General features: G+C 37.7%; 1 protein-coding gene across 17 annotated transcripts in view; it reads right to left on the bottom strand.

The window, feature by feature from the left end:
* Robo2 (roundabout guidance receptor 2) overlaps positions 1–24,861 on the bottom strand; it is a 1,342,812-nt gene that overhangs the window by 267,909 nt on the left and 1,050,042 nt on the right. The gene's annotated exons all lie outside the window — the stretch shown is intronic.

The raw sequence follows: 24,861 nt of genomic DNA, 5'->3' as shown, positions 1-24,861 counted from the left end.
GATCCTTGGACAAGCCAGCATAGTTTAATCAGCAACCCTGTGTTCCAGTGAAAGACTCTATCTCAAAACATAAAGCAGATATTTCCTGGAAAATGACACCCAGGTTGACGTGGACATCTACAGGCATTTGCAAACAGAAGCATGTATACCTATAGATACATGTACACACACCCATGGGAATACACACACACACATAACACAAGATTAATATCCAGGAATTCATAGGAAAGGACACCACACTATAAAAATTTTAATGTAAATTATGCTTCCTGATGTGAATATATCACGTCAGTGTCTATATAGCTTTCCTTATGTCAAAATAGTATTAGCAGTGTCACTATTGGCCACCAAGCTCTTTACCATGGATCTTTTTTTTTGCATTAGCCTTGTGAGTGAGATTTTATTATTGTCTCTTTTTCACGGTTCTGGAAACGGAGATAAATGGTGTGTTCAGGTAATAGTAACAGACCCTAGAATCACTTTCTTTTATAAATTGTATGGAATAGAGCAAGAAAATCATTTTCACTTATGTAGCTTGTTTATTAATGAAAATTAATGCAAGATAGTTCAAAAACTTATCATTTCAACTGCATATGCAGAGAGTTGTCTGTTGTTTCCCAGTAGTCATAACTCGAGGGAGCAAGTAATAAACATAAGTGATACCATTACGTTTTAAAGGTTGGCCTATTTGCTACTATTTCACTGCTATAATTTAAAACATGCTTGAATTTTAAATATTTTTTAAAAGGGTATTCAATTTTCTCAGGTTTTAATCAAACACTGTAATTTGAAATTTTATTTTTTTCATTTTTATAGACAGGGACAGTCTTCCAGCACACAATCTACTTGTGGCAGTTCTGTCCCTCAGTCTTTCACTCTAGAAGTAACAGGTAGGCTTAAACAAGCTTTATTTTCATCTATGTTCATTTCCTGAGTGTGTCCCTAAAGTAGTTGACTCCAACCAGAGATTTTGAGCCTTCTGCAAAATCCTGAGGACAGGCTTTTCTTGATTCTTTCATGGCTTTGGTAGGGATGCAGTGTGAACTTAAAAATTCAATGGCCTAAAAACACCTCAGATTTTACCCTAGAAAATAAAATTGATGTACAATAACATTAACGTTCACCCTTCTTCACCCTTCAACAGGTCAGAACATCTTTATGATAAAATTCTTATAATTTTGAAATAAATTTTTAAAAAGTCCAATGCGAATTGACAGTAAAGAAGAATCTTGTGAGTAAAATCTGCTAAGCACCCCCACATACAGATGTGTGCAGTTTCTAAGATACTTTATGATCATGTTGACAAGTACCCTTGCCTGTAGTCATTTTTTCTCTTCAGAGCCTAAATATTCACAAATATCTAAACTTGTAATTATCTAAGCATGAGTAGTATTTGTACTGTAATATACGCCTCAAGGAAAATGCAAATGTTAGCAAGAGGCAAAAATAGCCAGAGTGTGAAACCATCAAAGGGATATACAAAGTTCAGAAGCCATAAGATTCAAAAGGCCCTTCATGCAGAGTTCCTCTGCTGAAAATGGCCTTGCGCTGCACCTCTGAAGATCTGAGCCAGACTTCAGAGACTGGGAATCTGCTAATGCTTTCATGGGCTAACAGGGAATCCTGGGTACTTTAAAATTGCTATAGGTTCCATGGAAACAGGAAATATATTAAGGTTGTCTCAATGATTATAAATGTGCATTTTAGGAAGAAACGGGGAAGTGTCAGTCCCTTCAAGGGGAAAAGTGAAAGGAACAGTGAATGCTGTTTGAATCTGCGGTAGAGTGGGGGGCAGGAAGAACAAAAAGACTAGGGTTTTCAAAACTGGTCATTTGGCACTGTACTAGCCAGGGATGAAAATCAGAAAGGTATTCCTCACCACCCACATTTCCCATTGAAATTGTCTCTGGAACACTTTTGATAAAATGGAAGGAAAATATTGGGGGGGGGGAGTAGGTGGGGAGAGGGAGGGAGAGAACTCAAAGAAACACTGCCAATTTTATACATTCATGAATTCTAAAATGTTCCCCAGCTACCCTTTTTATCATTGCCTTTTGATTTTCATTTTTCTTCTTTTAAATTTCATTATTCTTCCTCACTTTGTTTGAAACCATGTTTGAAAATGATGTTACATTTTGGTACTCTGTCTTTTAACCTCCCCTTAAACTTTCCATTCTTTACTTTCCCTACAACCAACAGCAGAAATGATGAGCTTGTGCCCTGTGAATTCAGAAATGCAGGTCAAAGCTGCTGTACTTGTAATGGGAGAGAGGACCAGAACAGTGCACAGACAGCCCAGGTTGCTAAGCTTACTTAATCTTCAAAAGAAAAATAGTTGCTATATTATTTTGCTTTTCTTCCCCAAAGCAAGATATTTTTAGCTTGGTGCTGATAACAAAGAAGAAGAAAGTTCAAAAGCCTCATTGATGGTATTTATTTCCACAAATCTCTTGTTTCATTCATAGACTATTAGCAGGCTCACTTCTCCACTGCAGAGGTATAAAGGGGAAAGTGTTGAAATAGAAAGAGTGCTTTAGAAGTGACTATCCATTAAGTCCTTCCTGAGTGTTTTAGGGCAATCCAAATAACTTTGCTTCTCCTTAGGGGGTAAAGAGACAGATGATCTGCCAGTATTCAGTGAGCTGAGAGGTGGAGGGTGAAAGCTAACAACTGGAATGACATGGGACTAAGATGCTCTCAGGGGACCCAGAAAGGCCAATGGAGCCTGAAGCTGGCTGTCATTTAAGAGACGAGTGGAGAGGACCCAGGTTAGCAAAGTCCTGATAGATGGGACAGGGGGATCCTGCTAAAGCCAAGAGCAGCATCTTCACTGAGAAGAGTAAAGATACAGAGTTACAAACAAATGCATGTAATAGGTTATATAAAAGATACAAATCTGCTACCCACAAGCTATTGATAGCTTGAGCTTGTGCTATGTGCTGAGTGAAAAGGGATGGTTTGACAATGCTTCTTAAAAGCAAAATTTAAGCTTATCTTAAATAGTGATCTTTAAAAATCCCTGTAGCAGCAAATGCAATGTTAGCCAGGATACTGGATATACAATTGCAAAATAGTTCAATGAATCTAACACGGTTTCAAGGGAAAGCATGAGAAAATTCATTTATCTCAATACAGTTCAACTGATTTCAAATATTCTACCCATATATGTATGAGTGAAGATGCATGTACACATTTCCATCTATCTCTCCATCTACTTACCTATCATCTCTCTGTCATCTGCCTATTTTTCATCTCTGTATCATCTGTGTAATTAATAACCATATATAGATGGTGTTTCAAAGATGTATTCAAATTCTGAACTTCCATATAGCATATTCTTGGATTAAATTTTTGAACACGAGTTTCGCTATTGAGGAGTTATGCAAATTGGAAGTAAAAAGCAATGCTGTTGGGGTCAAATTTCCTGTGTCATTTTTTTTTTTCTTATTTCTGGCTTTGCTTTATCTTACTTTCTGCTGTTAGCCAGAGTAATTACCTAAGTTCTCCTCAGATTAGAGACGTATGTGTAAACATCTAAGTGTTAGTAGCATTAAGAATGAATTTTTCTGTATGAAGGAGTATATTTTAAAATGAAGTGGAGATCTTTTTAAAGGTTAAAATCTCATTCTATTTTACATCTTATAGGGTTTATACTGAGTTCAATATTGTATAACTGTATTGATTCAACTGTGAACCTAAAAATTTACACCCAATTTTGAAAGAAATACATCTTTGCTCTGGAAATTGTTATTGAATATGTTAATGTTGTAATGAAATGCTTCTTCTAATCATGCAGTTATTAAATAAATAATTTTAAAAACATAAGAAAGGAAAAATAACAAGATCAATCTCATAATGACTCAGATTTAGTACATGAAGATTTCTTAAAATAGAAGCTGGTCAAGAAAAAATTCTTATTCAGTATGAGCTACATGTACAAATTCAGGAAACTCATGAAGTTACTGTAAGAAAAATGTGATTTTCAAAAATGTTACTTCCCTTCTGACTTCAAACAAGGAGTAAGTCTCGTCTGTTCTAACACAAAAGACAGCATATAGTTTATTTTAATCTTTTCAAAGTCTTGTTTCTAAACACTGAACATAGTTAGTGCTACCATGTAAAGAATGTGATAAAGCCTTGTAAGGTAGCCATGACCGAAATTACTGCATGAGGGAAATTACCGACAGAGCAGAGGAAATAAAAATTGTCCCTTGCCTCAGAACACACTTTATTGTCTCTTGTTGATTAATACTGAATCTCTTTGCCTCAGTGTCACAGTAGTGAACAATTGCCATTAGTCTCTGGTGTTAAATATTACTATGTCCAAATAAAGGCAAGTAGTTGATGTAAGATACACAGAGAATTACACTCCAAAAATCATAGACATTCATTTTGAAATGGATATCATCAACTAAATCAGATAGATACTGGACTCCAATGACAGTAAGTTGATAAACTTCAGTCACTTAAACAAGATGGTACAATGACCAGACAAGCCTTCCATGGAACATGGCCTGATATCTTTCATATGCTTTTGAGAATATTGTTGACTTTTGTATAAATGTCTGGTGGATTTGTATTACATAAGTGAAATGTAGCAAACAATACTCAAGTTAATATAGTATATAATGGAATGCTTTTCTAATCATAAAAATAAATGAGGATATGCTCTGTGGTGTGAATAGAGATGGTTCACCATAATATATGAAGGGCAAATACCAAGGACCCCAAAATTTGGGTGGAGTATAATCATATTGGTTTAAAAGGGAATGAATCAAATATATCTTTAATATATGCAGTTAGTAAGCTCATGAAATAAGAGGAATCACTGGGAAATGACAGCACTGGTTGTCAGTAGAAAGAGCAAAAGATAATCCTTTGAGGAATATTTGCAATATACTTTGATCAAATTTATTCCCCATTACTTTTCCCAACCCTCCTCTTCATGCTGGTCCATTTCTCCCCCTGCCCTAAAGTCTCTCTCTCTTTCTCTCTCTCTCTCTCTCTCTCTCTCTCTTCCCTCCCTCCCTCCCTCCCTCCCTCTTTCTCCCCACTGAGTCTTGATGTAAAGCCAAGGCAGGGAAGGCTTAGAAATTTCAGTCCTCCTGTCTCAGTCTCCCTGTATGCTAGGATCATAGCCATAAAATTGTGACAATTTGTATGGTGTTTTCTTCCAATGTCTGGCTTATTTTTCTTAATATAATAAACTCCAGTTCCACACATTTTCCTGAAAATAAATTAATCTTCTTCTTTTTTATGAATGGAAAAGCCCTATTGTATATACACATTTCTTTTCTCCATACAACCATCAATGGGCACCTGTGTTGATTCTATGATCTGCAATTGCGAATAGCATCATAAGATGAGTAAACTTGTAAAAAAATTACATTTTTTATTTTTTGAATCATGTTCATTCTATATCTGACAATAAGAAATATACAAGTGAAAATATAGTTTTCTAAACTAAGATATGAAAGAAAACTGTTGAACAGGTTCACAATCATTGTACAAATAATTTTCAGAAATAAAACTTTCATCTTACATATATTAGCTTTGTAAAATAAATAAACCTGGTTTAGGATTTCCTTCTTAATAACAATGATATAATTTTGGGTGACACTTTTACCTAACCATAGTGTGATTATTTTTCAGAAAAGATGACATTTAAGTTAAAATCCTCCAGCCAAGTAGAATTATACTAACTGGATGCCACAAATGGCATGTTGTCGAGTGACTAATATTTGGCTATTATTATGGTAGCCAAAGGCAATAAATGTCTATAGAGTTTATGGTATACTAGTGTTAAGCACTTTCAAGAAATTTACTGTCTGAGAGGAAGGATGTAGTGAGAGAGGCATAAAATACATAGATAATTAAAATTCATCAAGATAAAGACAAATTAGGTGCTGGCCTTTCTGTGTATATATAGTAGGAAAATGGAGCCAGTCAGTCACAAGGGAATAGGGAAAGACAGCTGGGATGTGAGTTCATGAAGGGTTCAGGACCAGAGGATCTAGACTACTTCCACACAGTCTTAATATCTTAACTTTAATGCACATCATGAGGAATATAGTTTGTGCACATATTCTTTACTAAACAGAAGTAATGTCTTTTATATTGTTTATCCGCCTGATACAATAGCATAGATAGCATGATCCACTGTCAGTAGTTATATGAAAAACTACCTAAGGGAGACTTCCTGGACTGTGCCCAACTCCCTCCAAAGGGATGCTAAAGAACCTTAGACTCCTAATGAAAAAAAAAAAAAAAAAAAAAAAAAAAAAAAAAAAAAAAAAAAAGAAAGTCTCTGCTGGATCTGATTTTCTGGGCCTTCTTGTGTCTATTGAGATGCTCTGAACACTTGCCCAATGATCTTAGCTATAACTGAGCATTTCAGTGCTGTCATCGCTATGTGTGGTGAGAGGTGAGGGAGAGCGACAATGAGAAATTGTAGGAAACAGGGGCAATTATTGTTCAGTCAATTCTATATTTCCAGGTAATGCATAGGAATAGCTTACATGTAAATGTGGGTCCGAGCCAGGCCTTATGACATAGGCCTGGAATCTCAGCTAGCAGCAAGGCCAAGGCAGGGTGATTGTAAGTTCAAGGCCAACCTGGGGTACAGAAAGACAGACTTGGAGAATGTAGTTAAACTGTCTCAAAATTTAAAAGAGGGCTGGAGATATACTTCAATGGGAAAGCACTTACCTAGCATTTGTGAGGCTGTTGGTTCAATAAGTACCACAATAAATAAATAATAATAAATAAATAAATTTGTGTTCTCAGAGAAAAGACAAAAAACAGTCAATAACAATATGCATTGCATACTCTTGGTGCCCAATTAATATTTTATAATTCTTTATAATAATTGATATAACTCAAATCCAAGTATATTACTAGCTTAGATAAGTTTATAGCAGAGAAAGTATGAAAGAGGCCTAGGGATGGTGATGCCTACAGTGGGCTGAGCCTTCCTACATCAATGATTAAAGGGGATAATCTCTCACAGACATGGCCATAGGCCAAACTGCTCTAGGTAATTCCTCACTTGAAACTTCCTCAAACGATTCTAGGCTGTATCAGATTGACAGATGAAGCTAACTAGTAGAACCCACAGGACTGAGGACCAGAATTTAATCACACAGTTGAAGCAAGAACTGACCCCTGGAGTGTTTTCTTCCAGCCTTCACACTCAACCATTGCATGCATGTGCACACATGTGCACACACACACACTTTCTTTAAAAAATGTAAATGGAATAAATAATTTAATCAAATATTACTAGTCATCACAAGTAGGACTCATCACACACAATGAGAGAAACTTAAAGAAAATCAGCCCTTATGCTAAAAGAGCAATCTTTTAGAATGAAAAAGAGAGGTATCATTTAAAAATTCCATCCATAATTATTTGTAAGACAACAACTTAGTGCTAAAAAAGAAAAATCAATATGTGGAAAAAGGAAAATATCTGATTATGATTCATAAATGCAGGGTAAAGAAATCTACTCAAAGATAAGAAGTTCCATGAAAATATTTTAGTTCCACTCCATATTTGGTCACCCTGACAGCAGGGTTACTTCTTAAAACTTTTTGAAATAATCTTTGAAGGGATGGTGATGGAGTATAATGGCAGAGTGTTTGCCTAGAGAGGTGAAGTCTTGAGTTCAGTCAACAGCACAAGAAATAATCACATGCAAAAAGTAAATGAAATAACCTTTGATACTGAGTTCTAAATATTGAAACAAGCAGAAGTTACTGTGTCAAATAATATGGCTGAGTTATTTTACATTAAAAAGAATTCCATAGTTAGCATTTATCCAATGTATAAAATCCAAAGATACTGACAGTAATTAATATACCTTACTTATTTCATATAGATACCTTATATGGTAAACTTGCAGAAAGTATATTCTAAATCAATGAAGCAAAGCCCTTAAATATAACAGATTTTAGCAAACAAATTGAGAACTGGAAGAAACTAAAAATCTCCAAGAAATAAACTTAAGGATAATTAAAGGAAATTCAGTGTTAAATATATCAAATAGTAAGAATAATTTATATATAGGTTTAAATGATAAAACTGTCCATTGAACATAGTGGAAAGTCAACAGCCTGTTAACTAAATGAATGAATTGCTGACACTGTAATCAACCGTATTTTAAAAATACAGTTTGCTTTTCAGCATTGTCTATTTCCTAAGGAAAATCTCTCAACTCTGTCCCTTCACTGAATTTCTTCTATCCAGTCCAACTTTGTATTTACTTTTTCATTCTAACATTGATTTCTAGACTTCTATTTCTTTTGAAAACTTCAGAATGAGAAGGCACTCATGCTGCAAGCTATAACAACAACTGGCCTGGCCTGGAAAGATGTTCCCACTGCTGAAATATTGGTACAGATATTATGGGAGTAATCAAGCACTGTATAATTATAGTGAAGGTCTGCTTCTAAGATGGAGCCCATTCTTGACATTGGCATCAGGCCTAGGAAACTGCGGCTAGACAATATATAGGTCATAGGAGAGAACCTAATACTATTTTTCTGCTAAGTAGATATAGTATTAAAGTGATAGCTAATGATTTCTTGCTATGCCTTTAGATTAATGTATCTCTCAACTCTCACCAGAAGTTTCCTTATGCAGAAGATGGTGACTAACACAAAGACCCACAACTGGCTGATATACAGAAAATCAGAAGCTATAGACTGCTTACCTCTGAATAGGACACATATATCACACTTCTGCATCCCAAGGCTCAGAGATCATAGTGGAAGAGGGGACAGAATGATACTAAGTCAGAGGTGATAGATGACCACAAGGAAACAAAATTTTCCAGACAGCTTGTCAGTTACTCCTAAGAACTCAGTTATGGTGACAGCATGCACAAGTCCCACCTAAATTCAAGCCAGACAAAATCCCAGAAGTGGGTAAGAAAGCCCAACCCTACTTGAGGAAGTATTGGCAACTGATAGCGTCTGTGATGGAGTGAGTCAGTCTTGTTTAAGGATGAGACTCTTGCTAGGTTGAACAGGCTCCATCAAATGAACCCGCAACAAAGGGTATTTGGGAACAAAAATCTGAGACCCTATAGGCCTTAATTATACATATGAATAATGCATATACATATATTGTACATTAATTATACATATATTAGAGTGCATGCAATTGGGTGCCAGAGAAGAGACAATAAGGAGGGTACAGAGAGTGGAAGGGGTCTAAATACAATCAAAGCATGTTGTATGAAATTCATAAAAATCCAATTAAAAAGAGTGAGAAAGAAAAATACACATGGCTTCAAACACTGGGGGAGAAAGGAATTCAGATTCCTCTTGAAACATACTCATCTTTTCTGGTGTAAGACTGCTCCAAGACCAGTCCTGGGAGAGGAAGGAAAAAGCCAAATGCAGGCTGAGAGGAGGACTAGGCAGGCAAATGACCCTTGCTACTGCCTTTGGATAAAGCTGCACTGTGAAATTTCTCCTGTAGAGAGGCCTGCTGGCAGCTGTAATTTCTCTCATCCACATAATCATGATGTGTGTGTTTTCTTCAGCTCTCCTTTCACCAGGAGGCAGCTCTTCTACAGAGAAGTAATTCCGTAGACGTGATGCTTTCTGTACTTACTTGCAACTCTGTTATTAGCACTATTATTTTTAGGACATGTAATCACTTTGCATGTAAAGAAACCCCTACAATGGAAATGTAATATTAATACCAAGGAAAAAAGAAAGAAGCTCTTTATATATAAGTAAAATTAAACTAGAAGGTAGTTAAATGGGGAGATATCGTGAGAAACAGTTTTTATAGAATTACTCAAGTTCAGTAGAGGCTAAAATTAACTTCAGGGGCTGAAGGGATGTCTCAGTGGTTAGGAGCACTTGCTTTTAAGCAGAGGACCTGATTTTGATCTACATGGAGGTTCACAGCTGCATTTAACTCTAGTTCCAGAGAATTCAACACACTCTTCTGGAATCTACTGGCACCAGGTACGCGTGCAATGTATATACATACATGCAGGCAAAATACTTGTAACACATGAAATTAAATAAATATTTCCAAAATAAAAATATCACCCCAAACAGACTGGCTAGGATCAAGAGAACAAATGACACCAAATGCTGGCGAGGATGTGGAGAAAAGGGAATGCTCATTCACTGCCTGTGGGATTGCAAACTCGTGTAGCCTTTATGTAAAACAGTGTGGAGAGTTCTTAAAAAATTAAAATTGAACCTACCATATGACCTGGTTATACCATTCCTTGGCATATATCCAAAGGACTCATCCTATTGTAGAGACACTTGTACAACCATGTTTGTTGCCGCTCTTTTCACAATAGCTAAGAAATAGAAGCAACTTAAGTATCCCTCAACTGACGAATGATTAACAAAAATGTGGCATATTTATACAATGGAGTTCTATTCAGCAGTAAAGAAAGATGAAATAATGAAATTTGCAGGTAAATGGATGGATCTAGAAACTGTTAAACTAAGTGAAGTAACACAGACTCAGAAAAACAAATGACGAATCTTCTCCCTCCTATGTGGCTCCTAGCACCAAATCCTTTTAAATTCCAGGTCCTTTTAATAAGAATGCTATACAGCAGTCCCTTCTGCATGAAATAACTACCATCATCACGACTTCGGCTGAGCCTGATCACTAAACATAGTCACAACTGAGCTTGTTGACAGTTGTGCTCATTCATTAAAGGAGTGCCAAGCAGGGTCACTGGACCCTCACCTAAGTATCCAGCCACTCTTCCCAGCCAACTAGTCCAGCCTTGGAAGACAAAAGAAAAATGAGGAAGAACCCAATAGAGAGATGCTTTGGGCAGTCCTTTGTCAAGAAACTCCAATGGACTCACATGTGAACATTTGAAAATTGCCCTGTTCTGACTTTTTTCTAGTTCCCTGTCTAGAACTTGTAATAATAATTACTCTTGCCTTTACTTCTCCTTCACATCTCCTATTCATGACTCAAGGACTTTCTTTTTCCCTTAGAGGCAAGAGTTATACAATTTGGGAGACTTTTAGATAGATCCACTGAAGGGGTATTCCAACTGCCTCGCCCTGCGTCCCTGTTCAGCATGGAAGATGCCAGAGCCGTCTGCATCCCTATTCCCTATGGCAATTTGGGTAACCCCTTCAGAGGATGGCATGATAAGAACAGGAGGTAGGAATTGGCTAGGCAGTAAGGGTAAAAAGACCCCAAAGAAATGTAGCCAGTTTCCTGGCTAAAAGCAAAAATGTCCTTAGGCCTGTTAGCAACATACTCTGTTCCAAAGGCCAAAAATGTCAAAAGTATTTGGGAGCTTGTATCTAATCCTTAAAAGATTTTAAGGTTACCTCTTCAGAGGGGGGAATGTTGGAGGGGAGGGAGTGGGCATGGATTTGGTCAAAACACCTTATATGCATGTATGAAATTCTCAATAAAGTTTTTGTAAAAATTTAAAAAATAAATATCTACAGAGGCAGTCTCATTTCTATTTGATTTATCATTTATAAATTAATAATTAAATGGATTAATACAGAAGAGGTGTAATTAAATATGTCTTGTTAATCTCTGCAATTTTTCCTTATAATCCTTCCTACTTTATCATAAGAAAAAAATATATAAAATTGAAAAGCTGTGCTTCAATTATAACTTTATTTACATTGGAACTCATGTATAATTGAGTTTTAACATATGTGGGGGCTTGAATGAGAATATCCCCCATAGACTCCAAGCAGTTGAACACTTTGTCCCCAATTACTGATGCAGTTTGAGGAGGTTTAAGAGGTGTGGATTGCTGGAGCAAGCAAGTCACTGGGGATAGGATTTGAGAGTCTTAGTCCCCCCTACCCCATTTCCAGTTTGTCTCTCTGCTTATGTGCCTGCTTAAGATCTGAGTGCTCTGCTTTCTGCTCTGGGTGCCTTCTACCAGGCCTCCCCACCTGATGAACTCTTAATTACTCTGGAACTGTAAGCCTAGTACCCACATTCTTCTGTAAGTTGTCTGGGTTGTAGTGTCTTATCACAGCAATAGAAATCAAACTACACCAACATAATTGAGCAAGTGCAAAACATACATGCTGTCTCTTCTCCATCTAAACAGAGAACTTTAATAGTTAATACATAGGTACATACACCTTTTAAGCTGATGCCTGTCAAGGGTACCATTAATAAATAAAGAGCGTGGCATTATTCATGAAGAAGAGAAGTTTGGCTCAAAATTCATTTAAAAATAAAACCTTAATCCTTGCCAATCATCCTGTCCTAAGGGGAACTTCATTCAAGTCAAATCCAGTAACAGTTTTTACCCAGACTAAAGTACACAGGAAGATACTTCTACTGAGAGAGAATTGTATATTTGTTTTTAGGCAGAAAAAACTCAAGTTTAATTTATATTTTGTATGAGCCTGACATGCTGTCTATTGTGCTAAGAAGGAAACTTCATTTTGTGTAAGAATAATATATTTTCCTTTATCAGGAAAGTTGGAAAACAATTATTCTATAGCTTGAGCAAAAGAATTACAAATTTATTACTGACAGTGATGTTTTAAGCACAGAGACAAGATTACCTATTGTCTAAGAGAGGAAGAATGTCCTCTTTAACATGAAATCACCTCACTTAATTTTTTCTCCTCTACAGGGACTTCAAGAAGAAAAGAAAGAGAGCATAACAGAAATTTCATATAGAAAAACACAAATAGAATATGCGTTTGAGAATAAGCTAAGCTCTTGAACTCTTATAAACAGACTCTGTTTAGTAGAAAAACACTTGATACCTGAATAACTATTCTAAGGAAATGTTTACATGAAGAGAAAATTGAGACCAGACAGAAAACACTATACTCTTAATAAAATACATATTTCTCATACATTCCTTATGTCAACTTCTTAGGTAGAAGAAAAACTAAGTTTCTTTAAAAGCAAATGATCATTTTTACTTCCACCGAAATTGTTTCTAAAGTTCTGAAATTCATTAGTAAAAGTCTCACCCTGGATGTGTTAGACACTGGAAGACTCAGCATTCGAAGTCTTGACTTGAGTGCACATGAGGACAAACAGAATAAAGTTCTGGAAATCAGAGGTGATATTTCAACCACAAGTTTATTACATGCAGTTTTGTTGCTACATAGAGTGTCTCAGGGGACTAGAGAAAATCACTATTGCTTGTTTGTGAGGGTTGGAACACTTAATCTCTTTCTGATGCCTCTATGGTGAAATAGAGTAAATCTCTTGGCATCGTCATAACACCATTAATTTTTCATGTTGAGTGTCTTTCTTTATTAAAAACTATTGAGGCCTCAAAGATGAACCTGACTGAGTTAGATTCATTCCTGAAGTGTAGGTCCTTCTCAGCGTAGTCTAGACAACAACCATTAAGTGGGTGGAGATGGGGGAAGGATGTATAGATACAGACTATACCAGTTACCTTAGTTAATCACCATTTCAGCAGGAGTTAGAGATTCTTTCCTTTCAATTTTTTGTTTTAGAGTTTTGTATGTTTGTTGGTTAGTTGAAATGGGGTCTCACTACGGGACCTTGGCTAGCTTGGAATTAGTTATGTAGATCAGGCTGGCCTCCAACTCAGAAATCTGCCTGTCTCTGCCTCCTGATTCCTGGGATTAAAAGAATGGGCCACCACACAGAGCCTAGCTTTGCTTTCCAGTTTGGTTTTTGTTGTTGTTGTTTCTGCTGCTGCTGTTGTTTTGTCTTGTTTTGTTTTTGAGCTGGGCATCTCTGTAGTCCAGCTGGAACACCTATGTATGCCATGCTATCCTGCATTTCACAGAAATCTACCTGCCTCAGCAACCGCCAACTCCCTCGGCTGCTTTTGAGTTATATCATATATACTCACATAGGAATGGGATCATAATGACCTTAGTATAGTTCTAAAATTTTGTGTGCACAACCAAGTACAGTAGGATTATGATTAGGAAGCTGTAGATACAGGTTTCCAGGTGGGTGTCTGCACTTCTCAGGTCTTCTATAACAAAATACTGAAATGACATTTTAGTCTATCTGATTTTTGCTTCACTCTGCGTTTCTACCTAGTCCTCCTCCTCCTGCTCTAACTGTAGGCATTCAGGCAAAGCCAGTCAGCCATGAAGACTGCACCTGTAGTTACAGGGGGCACATTTTTCCCTACAATACTTAGACACTTACAAATAACCAGGTAGCACATCCATTCCAGATAGCACACCCTCACACCCAGCTATACCTGCATCTCCATAGAGCCCATTGTCTCTTCAATACTGGGAAACTTGATCTTCCTAACCGAAACTTTTTGTTAACTGAAAACTCTTTGTTAACTGACCTGCCTATGATCTTGGAACTATGATGATCTAATGTAACTTTGGTTATTGACTTTGCTCCTGGCATGATGTAATTGTGGTTTTAGGCTTTACAAACCCTACTCTGTCTCCCTTTGTGATTGGAATTCTTTGGGACATCAGCCCCCCTCCTAACCCCAGTTAATAAAGGACTTCTGATTTGAACATCACTATGGTATTCCTCTGTGACTCTCACTCACTATTCCAATATCACAAACTGGGGTGGCTTATAATCAACAAAATTTAGGGGTCAGCAGGTGGCTCGGTCAATAAAGTGCTTGCCATACAGGCATGAGGACCTGAGTTTGATCCCTAGCCTCTATGTACAAAAACCAGGCATGATAGTGCAGTTTGTAATCCCAGCACTGGGGAGAGGAGAATCCTTGCGACTCACTCTCTATCCAGTCTGCTGAATCATTGAGCTCCAGGTTTAATTTGAGACCTTGTCTCAAACAATAAGATGGGGAGTGATTGAAGAAGGCATCTGACGTTAATTTCTAATCTACACAAACTTACATGTTTATACACTTATACACACTTACACACACATGAACATATATGCAAATATATATGTGTACACAAAAAATGTAAAATAAAATAGACAAGAGAAATTTACTTTTTTCCAATTTTGGAGGATGGGAAATGCAAGATCTAGGCACAAGGTAGGTTCGCTGTCTGAAGAGGGTTTGCTAACATTCTCGTTGGTAGCCATCTTCTCACCGTTTGCACACACGGTTGAAAGAGTATAGGGCTTTCTGCCTTTTTTTATAAGGGCAGTGAATCCCACTGGAGTGCTCAGTTTTAATGATACAATCACTCCACAAAGGTCTTACCTCTAACTACCATAATATCAGCAACCAGGTTTCAAAATGTGATAATTGAGCATTCATGATGGGAGGCCCCTGAGCAGAAATCCCCTTACCACAAGAACTGCTCCAGAAGCCTTCCTAGTATAGTGAATTTGTTTCTAAAGATACATAGGAGGATGAATGGATCTATTCCAAACATGCTTCTTTTCCCAGATACAGCACACACTTAATAAATAAACAAAAATGTGTAAAATTCTGACAGCCAATGCTTTTCCCTCCTGCCTCTTCTCCACTAAATAACATTGCCTAATATTTGATGTAGAGTTTCCATCCACATCTTGGTTCCCCGGGCAGACTAGAATAACGATATTTAAACAATACTATGATTCGGCATCCTCAGTTCAGCACAGAAATGTGAAAATATTCACTGTGAATTTTGTCACAGCCCTTATGAATAGCTTGCACATAGTAATGAAATATGAAATTAATTCTCACACCTACTTCATCCACTGCTCATTCACTAGAGTCATATTAGTGAATATTACATAGAGCAATGAGACCTTCTAGAATAAGAGATTAGCCTCTCTAGTCTGTTGCAGTGATGAGGCAACTACTTAGGCAAAAACACATTATAGCCACCCACAAAATAAACCAACATCCAACAAATTTGTATAAAGATGGCTATAAACTGAAAACATCTCAATAAGCTTCAGTTGGGAAGAAAACAAAACAATAAACAAATAAGCAAAATGGCTTCATCTAAACTTGAGCTGCACCTCCGCCAAACAAGATAGTCATTCATTCTTCTCTGAGGAAGATGCTTTCATAGAAGACTGAACGCTGGCACTAAGAGCTATGAAGTAGAGTGTAATAAAACCTCTTTCAAAAGGACTTTCAACCAGGAAGAAGACTGCTCATTAGAATCAAGATGTAAACCTCAGTAGACCCTTGTACATTTTCCCATTGAAGTTTTAAACTCCCTTTAGTGTTAAGGTGGTATAGACATCCTGTTCCCTCCCCACAAATCCATTACTCTGAGTACTCCTGCCTGCAAGTGACTTAAAACTTTTCATCTTTTCTTTTACCTGTCGTTGGTTAATTTGCAGGCTCCCAACCATTTAGACTAAGTAGGTTAGAAAAAAAAATTCTTTCTGATGCTATGCTAAGAATTAAAAGCATTATCTCATTACATAGATTATAAATGTTATTTGTAAAATTGCTATGCCCATTCTTATGAATCAGTAAAGTGCAGCTTATTTTCTGAGGTCATATTAACTATTAAATGCAGGACCAATTTTTTGGGTCCAAATGATTCCTTTTCCTGTGTCTCTTTCCCAGTCTGGGGCCTCTCAAATCATTCTTATTGCATCTTGTTGTTGACCAGAGCTTTCCAAAGTTTCTATCTTGTCACAGACAGAAGATAGTGCTAGTACTGCAAAGACAAAATGCAAGAGACCAACCAAGAGAAACCAAAGACACCTCTGCTCGCTACCAATGGTGACTGTGGCCAGCTGTCTAAAGCCCCACCACACTTTGGTTCTGTTGTCCTATGGCTCCCATGTGACACCTTTGTGAGGTTATACACTCTGACAGGAAGGCTCTACAGTAGCTAATAGTGAACATAAACATCATAAGGCTAGAGGACTACAATGCAGAGAATCAGCATAACATAAACAAATACCAAATATCTGAGAAGAGAATTAAAAGAATTACTCAAAGGAGAAAGGATTATAAAGACTTCAGAAACTAAGTTATATAAGTCAGCCATTGCAGGCTTCAGATGCCTAGCATGATGGTGTAGCTCTCAGTTTTTCAGTTTGAGCTCAGGAATTTCCTGCTGCTACTAAGGATCTCTGCACATAAGTTTCAGTAATATGCTAAAACATAGTGTCGCCTAATTCATGGTTTCTCCCTTTAATCTTCTTTTCCTGTTTTAGGAAATGTAACAAGCATCATTCTGCCTGTCTATTCAAATCAGAAACTCAAAAGATACTTTACACTCCTGTCCCTTCAACGTTTGTACTAAACTATAAACATTTCTCTTTGTCTCTCCAGAATCACTCTAAATCGATTAAACATGTGTTAGGTAGCTAGACAGATATTAGCTGGCTGGGAGGCCATTGAGGATGGTCCTTTCTAGCTCCTGTTTGCCTGTGAGAATTAGAAATGGAAGTATCACAATTGCCCATTTAAGGATTAAACTGCCGCATGGAAAAGGTGGAAGGGCAGAGCTTTGTTGAGGCCCATTAAGACAAAGCTACTTCCTCAGGGTCAAAATCATAAAATCTAAGCTCTACCTCTGACCCTAGGCAGAGACCTGGTGGATATCCTGAGCTACCCGAAACATTACATACTATTATAAAATATTACATACTCTTATCTCCTCCTTTTAAGAGTGAATCCAACTGGGCTTGTCAGTTTTCTGGAGAGCAGTCCACTCTCACTGTCCCCCACCAAAAGCTAATTTATCTTAAGATATGCCGTGGATGGGGAAGACTTAATGAAATACTGTGCTGATCCTTCATAGAATCCCCTCCTCTGATGCAGCTTCTTGCAATACTTTCAAAAAACATTACTGTGGACCCTGTCTGCCTCTGAGTCTTAACCGGGGAAAACACAACTTTCCCTTTTTGTCATTCCTATCTCCTTTTGTTTTACATATGAAAAACTCAGGGTGTACTTTATCGATGCCCTGAGGTTGCCGTTTCACTTTTCTCAGAACCCTTCCTCCCACTCCCCTTCTACCACTAGGCAGCATTGCAAAAGGCATGGCTTTCCTCCTCTCTATCTTCCTCCTCTTGGCTATTGCTAAGATTTTCAGCCTTGCTCTGTTGTTTCTCTCTCAAACTCGAATAAATTGTCCTCAAGTTTTCCCTGGGTCTGTTTCTCAATTATTTTAATAAAGAGACTAAGAATCCAAAGGGGATTCCCTGTTTTCCCAGTAACAATTTCTTGAATATAGCACAGAGGTAGAAGCTTGTCTAGGATAAGATATAGGTTTGATCCTCACAACAGCCAACATTAAAACAATGAAAAAGAGAATTAAAAGTCTTTACAGACATCCATCTCTTCAAACTCATCCAACATTAAGAATATGGGTGAACATTTCCTCTTTCTGTATAGTCCATAGACTAAAGAAAGTTTTTACATTTTGAGATTTGTTTTTGAATTGGGAGACTCCTATATTGTGCCATATGGAATAATATTGCAGTTCCAGTTCTGGTATTAATAATACTGTATTGGAGCACAATGATGCCTAGCTATTTACATGCAGCCTATGGAGGATTTTTGTGCTACAAGGAAGAGTTAGAGAGTTAAACAGACTCTATGGTCCCCAAAACCTCAGACCTCTACTATCTAGCCCTTCACAGAAAAAAATTGCCAGCTACTGATTTATGCTGAGCTACAAGATCTTCAGCTAGATGAATATGCAGACCACCTAGGAAAGAACCCTAGATTTATCTTTCCAAATGCAAATCTCTGAAGAGCCTGCAAAGTCTTCCTATTATTATTATTTTAATGCATATCAAAATGTCCCATGGGTTCCACTTCCTCTTGCAGACTTTCCTTGCAAAATCTTTTACTGCTCTCTGGGGTCAGCTCTCAGCTCCTGTGCTCCTGAAGCTGCAAGTTCATGGAAAGTCTTCCAATGTTCTCCATCTTTGTCAAGGGTAGGCTTTGATTTTAGTCCAATGATTCTTCACTTTTCCAAACTTTAATAAGATTTATTTTCTTGGATGTATGCCTGTTCTTCCTTGTAAAAGCCAGTTAGCAAGAGTTTCCACTACCTGTCTTATCACACTAGGTATCTGATAAGGGATCTCAATGTCCACCACAAGCCCAGATGATATCTAATCACCCTCAGCTGTCTTCAGCAAGAATCCCATTGGATTGGTTAGACTGAAGTCCCTATATCCCTGATGCCTTATCTTAGTCATTTTTCATCCACTAATCCTGCCTTGTTCCTTGGCTGCAAATTTCTACTTGCCCATACTGTGCTGAGTGTTTATCTTAATCTATGGCCTTATTGCTGTGATCTCTATACCTACAGCAATGGTCCTGCGTAACCTCTCCCTCACTAAGTTTTAGTAGGTATCACTGGATGATTTTTGTCTATTTGTTTTGTTTAATCAATCAGGCTGCAGTCCCTCCAAACAATTTTAACTGAATTGCCTGCTTCAATATTTTGGTATCTTTTGTGTAGACAGTGAACTTTTCCACTGTGCTAATTAAAGGATACTGCACGCTTGTGAGAATAATTGATTAATGTTCTTTGTTAAGTTGGAAATTCCATTAAAGCAGGGATTATGTTCTTTTGGTTTATCCATTAAGGACTGACATTTTAGGCATTCAGCAAATATTTGTGATATAATGAATCAGCATTAAGATCCTAAATTTACATTTGCACTCCCAACAAACATTAAAGGGTAATTTTGTTACGGTTTCCTTTGAAACTGTCTTCAGCTCCTTCTCTTTCTCACCTTGCTCCTATAGTTCCCTAAGCTTTTGGTAGAAGCGAATCCTTACCTAGGTAATTCAGTGACAAATAGTGTTTATACAAACTAACTCAAGCATGTGAGTTAACTTGCAGAAAAGCCAGGATTCAAGCTGAAAAGAAAAAGCAACTATTGGCCTCTGGAAATGGAGGACTATTGCCATGTTCTGGAGAGGGAGGGAAAAGACTCCAAGCACCTAGATGAGGAAGACCTCATTCAGCATGCAGCCTTTCTGCCCAGTGCTTCACTGTATCCTCTTTCTTCCCCCTAAAAACTTTCCAAGGCCCTAAACTACCTGAAGAAACAGCTTTAGGATAAAAGTACTCTGTCTTCCTAAGACTTCCATGCTAAATAAACTTGATTCCTAATCAGGAATTCGATCCAGTAACAATTAGGTAAATTATACACATTGATAAAGTATGTGTATTGAATGCTGTGTTTGCTCAAATCGTCATATATTGGACATAATTCCCTATATTATAGTGTTAAAAGGTAGATTAAAAGTTCCCCCCAAAGTCACACTAATACTGAAGATTCTGCAGGCTGATTAACTGGTTAGTCCTTCAAAATTTTGGAGCATTAGAATGTTGCAGACTGAGAGACAAAATGCTCTTTCATTATCTTTAATCTTCGTTATTGACATTTACTACTTACCTTTGTAACAGATCTAACATTTGTTTTACTATCTGGTAAAATTTTTAATGTATTAGCTTAGAATGTCACTAGTTTCTGTCAACCTAAAAACCAAGCATGTCATCAAAGAGCATCTGAAAACTGCGGGAGACATTTCCTCACTTTGATGTAACCCTACCTGGTGTCACCACTAGCTGTGACTATGTTTTCTTCTGTGACTATAAAACTTTCTGTAACTTTTCTATAGTGGAACATGGGATCCAAGCAACCTGAATCTGTGTTCCTGGGTCATCGTGACCCAGGTGACACATTTGCTTCAGGAAAAATTATTTCTTATTCTTGTTCAAGGAAGGGTTGCATGTGTGTCCCACAAAGGAACAACCTTGGTGTTTAGATCTGTGTTAAAGAAATTGGCAGGTTCTGAAACCTTGACTACAGACCTCTCCCTCGTGGTCTCATTAGTCCTCACTTCTGCTCCCTGGGTTAGACTAGGAAAGTAAGCATCAGCTTTGTCATTCCTCGGGATTTAAAATTCCACATGAAAACTTAGATATACCTGGGTTTCTTGAGGCCCAATAGGGAAAAGCTGCTTCCTGATAGGTAAGATGACTCAGCAGGCAAAGGCACTTGCCGCCAAGCCAGACAATCAGAGTTTGATTATGGGGACACACATGGCAGAAAGAGAGAACTCTTGAAAGTTGCCCTCTGAACATATGTGTGCTCACACACATACATACAAAGAATCAATGTAGTAATATTTAAAATGGAAAGCTACTCCTTCCTGGTCAAAAACATGGAATCTAATGCTGGCCAGCCCTGGGTAGAGATATGGCATTCTGATTTGTTCCCAAGATTACAACATTAAGTACTATTGACTCCTTTAAAAGTTAATCCATCTGGGCCTCACAATCACCTGGCCAGGAAAACACTCCTCAAAAAAAGCTGATTCACCTGAGGAATGCGAAGGAGAAGAGAAGAATATTCCCGAAAAGAGAAAATTATCTATCTTTCCTAGAAGCCCCTCCACCCATTTGGCCCCTTATAGATCTTCCACTTCCCTGATGCCTAGCTCAAAAAAGCCTAACATTTTCTTTTTTGTTGTTGTTGTTCTTTTTTCTTAAAGTGGCCAAAAGCCTAAGCATGCTTTCCCTGACATCTGGGGCTGCTCATTCTTTCTCTGAAGGCTCCCTCTACTTCAGCTACACAGATGTTTGCTAAGCTCCACTGTTAGACTGGCCAGCTTTCCTAAATCCTAACTGAAAAGGGGATGGCTTTCACTTTCCTCCACCTCCATTCTCTCACCTGCTGAGATTACAGATCGCCTACTCTGCTCTTTTCAAGCTCTAAGAAAGTGGGGCTGAAGCTTCCTTCTGTGCCCATTTCCAAATTCTTTTGTCAATGAAACTAAGGAAGAAGCCCAAAGGAAACAACACCATAGCGCCACCCTATGGCGCCCAGCTTGTCAGTTTTCTCAGGAAGCAGCTTTACCTACTAAGCCATCTGGTAGGCCTGGGATGTCACATTTTAAATGAGTACTGCTTCCTCAGAGAAGAGAAGAGTTCATATTCTTAGAAATAAGAAATTTATCAGAATTAAAATAAAAACTACTACTGAGAAAAAAAAAAGACCAACAAACATGTAGTTGAAGGCTTTTGATTTTCCCAGAATTCAGTTTTTGTACATCAGTGAATGTGTTCCTGAGACAAGTCTAAAACCTACTTGTCTCCTTTCCTTAGGCATCTTTTTCCAGGATTATAGCTACCAGCTCAGATTCCCTAAGGAAACACTTGGATCTTCCCAAACCATATAATGTAAGATAAAAGTCTAAGGCATTAAAGTCTGAAAGATGGGGGGAGGCCCCAGGCACATCAGCTTGCTTGGAAGAAAGAAGAGGGAGTAGTTACTAAAACTGTACCTGCAAAAGCACCTCACTTCTTAGAATAAGTCCTTGGTTTTTAATTAAAGCTGATAGCAGATTACACGTCACAGTTTTGTATCTGCCACAAAAAAACTAAATACATCAGGAACAAACAAACAAAGATTCTCACAGAATCCTCAATGGTGGATAAGACTTTGGCTAAATTTTCACAAAGGAATTTCTTAATAAAACACAGATTGTCTATATTAGCTAAAGGTATCTGCACATGTGTGGGTACATATATGTGCAGGTGGAAGTATACACATCTGTGCACAAGTGTACATGTGGAGGTCAGATAACAACTTAAGGCACTTTTCAGTTTTTTACTTGAGATAGGGTCTCTCATTGTCCTGGAACTTTTCCAAGTAAGCCAGGCTAGCTGGACAGCAAGATCCTCCCATCTCACCATCTCTGAGCCTACAAACCTGCCATTATGTTGGCTAGTGGGTTCTTAGAATTGAATTCAGCTTCTTGTAAAGGGAGCACTTAAATGACTAAGCCATCTCCCCAGCCCACAAAGTGAATGGGTAATGACAACAGAAATTTGACAAAATTCACTGATTGTAATTGCCTCCATGGATTTACTTTTTACCACTCTCTAAATGGTTCGGAAATAATCTTTGGAATTTCCCTTGATCAGATTCCAACTACACTGTGTAATACTCTGGCCTCTAAGCTGATATAGACAGGCATTCCTACTGCTCACATGCCCAAGCAGGCTTTCCCAGTTGTTACAGCTTCTGCAGTTCACTGAATGTAACCTCGAGAAGCTAATAAAATCTTAGTTTTCTTGGTTCTTTAGCATCATTTTCTGAGAAGATTTGATTCCTGTTCGGGTTCCATTGCATTGCTTTCTATTCAAGGAAGTCAGGGTGAAAGGAGTGCCAGTCATTTCACAGGAGAAAGACGATTTCATTTCCATTTAAGCTTGTAAGCAGAAAGGAAAACAAAGCAAAGTAGAATACATTGTTTTAAAAGAGTGTAAAACATACTAAGCTCAGTCTCTAGGTTTTTCTACAAAGTTTTTGCTTGCTTCTAGGCCAATCAACAGTTTATTTTTATGGTCATTTATGCAATAACTCATTTGATTTGAATACCATAAACTATTCTGAATAAGAATTTCAGAAAAGATAATGTGTTAAGGTAGTAATGGTCTCCATATTAACGTGATGTTTAAAATCTACTTTTCAAAGACACTGTGATGTTCATACTGAATCTCAACACACAAAAATGATATCAGCTACCTAGACTGTGTACGATTCAGAAACAAATGGCACACCCAGAAGTGTGTAGAAGGCACACATAGTTATCCAGAGAGCATAATTTTAACTTTTAAAAATATTCAACATTTATCCAATTCATGAATGCGATTTAAAACTTACAATGATTTAATTACATTGTTTCTCTGGTGCTGTAGGTTAAACCCTGCCCCACAAAGAGTTATGTGAAGTCCTAATCCTTAGTAGCTGAGATTGTAACTGATTTGAAAGACTACTGTAGATGGAACCAGTTAGGATAATGTCACACTGTAGTGACGAGGGTACAATCAAAGCACCTGTGTCCTCATATAAAGAGGGAAATAAAGAACATTATGGAACATGTTGGAGTTAGACAGTTGTAAGCCAAGACATTTGAGGTAAATGTCAAGATAGAAAGAGCAGTGTGATTTTCTAACTAGTAAGCCACCTCTACAACCCCAACGCTCACTTCTTAATATAACTAAAATGGCAAATATATTTCTACTGGTGGAGCTGATTCGGTTGGTGAAGTGCTTGCTCTGCAAGAATGAGGACCTGTGCTTGAATTCCTAGCACTCAAGTAAAATGTGGCAATACTTGCCTGTGCTCCCAACACTGGGAAGCTGAAGGCAGGAGTATTCTGTATCTTGCTGGCTAGCTACCCAGTCTTCTCTGCCAATTGCTCTGCTCCAGGCGCAACGAGATAATGTATCTCAATAAATTTGGGTGGATAGCAATCTAGGAGGACACCTTATGTTGACTAACCTCTGTCATGGATATTCACTTACACACGTGCACAGGCACCTGCACCCACCTGAGACATGAACTTGTACATACACACACACGCACACACACACACACACACACACACACACACATATTTCTGACTTTTGGATGGAGTAAGCATTCATGTGAAAGGTGATAGATTCACTGTCCTAAGATTGTGAGTTTAATAATAAGAATAAATAATAACAATAAACAATAATTGCAAAATGTTTGTAAGAACATTTTTTAGGATTTAAAAATAGTCAAGTTCTACAAAACATATACAAAAATGTAATGTGAAAATTTTTCTGGAGAGATGGCTCAGCGGTTAAGAACACTGGTTGTTCTTGCAGAAGACCTGGGTTCAAAACCCAGCACCCACATGGCAGCTAACAACTGTCCATTAACTCCAGTTCCAGGTATTTAAAAATAGTCAAGTTCTACAAAACATATACAAAAATGTAATGTGAAAATTTTTCTGGAGAGATGGCTCAGCGGTTAAGAACACTGGTTGTTCTTGCAGAAGACCCGGGTTCAAAACCCAGCACCCACATGGCAGCTAACAACTGTCCGTAACTCCAGTTCCAGGGGATCTGACAGCCTCTTCAGTCCTACACAGGCATTGCACGACATGGGTGCACTTACCTACGTGCAGGCAATACACGCATACACATAAAAATAAAATATTTT

Source organism: Nannospalax galili, unplaced genomic scaffold (genome assembly GCF_000622305.1).
Source record: "Nannospalax galili isolate Female #2095 unplaced genomic scaffold, S.galili_v1.0 scaffold439, whole genome shotgun sequence".
Lineage (NCBI taxonomy): Eukaryota > Metazoa > Chordata > Mammalia > Rodentia > Spalacidae > Nannospalax > Nannospalax galili.
Note: the sequence above shows the minus strand (reverse complement) of the source record. Positions and strands in the feature narration are given on the sequence as shown.